Source organism: Rhipicephalus sanguineus, chromosome 1 (assembly GCF_013339695.2).
Source record: "Rhipicephalus sanguineus isolate Rsan-2018 chromosome 1, BIME_Rsan_1.4, whole genome shotgun sequence".
NCBI lineage: Eukaryota > Metazoa > Arthropoda > Arachnida > Ixodida > Ixodidae > Rhipicephalus > Rhipicephalus sanguineus.
Window position 1 is genome coordinate 105,902,941 of NC_051176.1, and position 1,757 is coordinate 105,904,697.

The following is a 1,757-nucleotide window of genomic DNA, read 5'->3' on the forward strand; positions in this document are numbered from 1 at the left end:
GAAAAAGCATCAACAGAAAAATTGTGTGCATATACAAAAAGTCCGTTTTATCAGACGATTTCAGAAAGAAGAAATCTCTGTAGAAGTACAGAAAAGCAATAACAGGCAATATTGGCACAATTACTGCGAAACGGAAAACAGAAAAGAGACGAGAACAGAACTGTTACGTCACTAAATTTGCCATGCATTTTCTGTTTTTCTGACAAAAATTTTTTTCCTGTGTAGTTCGCGCAAGCGCGCGGCGTGACAAATAGGCAGTCTGATTCAGGAACATGGAATGCTTTATTCGGAACAGCACGCTCTTCTTACACGCGTTTGCGGTAGCTTATCCGATCTTGATAACACACATTGACGCCTGTCGGCGGTATCACAAGATACACACTCCCATGCTACTGTAAGTAGATGGGGATTGTACACTGACAGCATTATTTTATAATTGCGATGGATCACAAAAAGTCACAGTTTCGCCGCATGGGCGAAGCAATGAATGCGATAGCAAGAAAAGCGGCCCGTGATGGACGCACTGCTACGCGGCAGAAACATCTGCCCCCCGGCAGCAACTACCGCGCGAGCAGACAGCGGAAGGGCAAAGTTCTCCCTGCGCAAATTTTAGAAGAAGCGAGCGAACTGGCCGACGACTTTTAAATGCGCCCGTTGCGCTCCTCGCGCCACAACGCTGGTAATGAATAAACGCTTATAAGCGCCTGCCGTCTCTGAGTACTGCGGTAAAGGGTGCGTATATAACGCTCGCCGTTAGCTACCTGTAGGATCAGTGTTTTGTGGTGTAGTGGTTAACGCCACGCGCTGCGGAGCGAGAGGTCGCTGGTTCAATTCCGCGCTTCGGGAGCATTTTTCTAAATGACCTTTTTGGGGACTTTTATATCATAGAGTTAATATACTGACTCTAGAGGAAAAGCTGGGCCGCGAGACCGCTAACCACAAGAACATTGACATCTTGGAACGTTGTCATTCTTGCCATCACATATAAATCCTAAAGAAGCATTTGGACAATTAAAAACGCGCGGGTATTGTTTTGTGTTTATTTTGAATACTTTTACGAAAAAATACGACGGCAATTTATGCAATTTACTGTGCGCGGAAAGCAGCGTTTTCAGGCTGGTTTACTAGATGGCGCCACCATATCAGCACCAACACTCGAGAGTGCGTTCGCGGCCGATTGCGCCGGTTTGAGCGTCGTGTTAAAGCCCATGAAACTTCGCTTACGTTGTGTATCTCATAGTTGTCATAGTGTCCTGTTGTGTGCGTTTTCTGTTGCCACGTGCCACTCAACTTCATGTGACAGCCCTTTTCTTCTTTCAAGCTGAAAACTTCAGTGCAAACCAGGACGAACGGAAAAGAGATGAGACAAGCACTGAAAGTTAGGTACCAACTAGGCGCAACCGAAGTTTTTTAAAATCTTTTTAAGGGCGATAAAATTTCTTGTGCCGTGTATCTTTAGTTAGAGTGTACTAGAACAGGGGAGTGCTCGGAACGGCCGCAGCACCAATGTATAGAAAGTGAAGCCCAAACAGGGTCAATCCGCTTGTAGCGCTGCGATCGGTAGTCCGCAATGTGTCGTCGTTTAACGAGTTGCGCGCGGCTCCGCGAAAGTGGTACAGGGGTACAATCCCCGCTTCCCACTCAAAACGCCCGGGTTCGAATCGCAGCTGTACAGGGTGGGTTTTTATTCGTAGTGTCTACCTTCATAGCTGTATTGGTTTCCCTTACTTTCTTAAAACTAGCTTCAGTTGCTATGT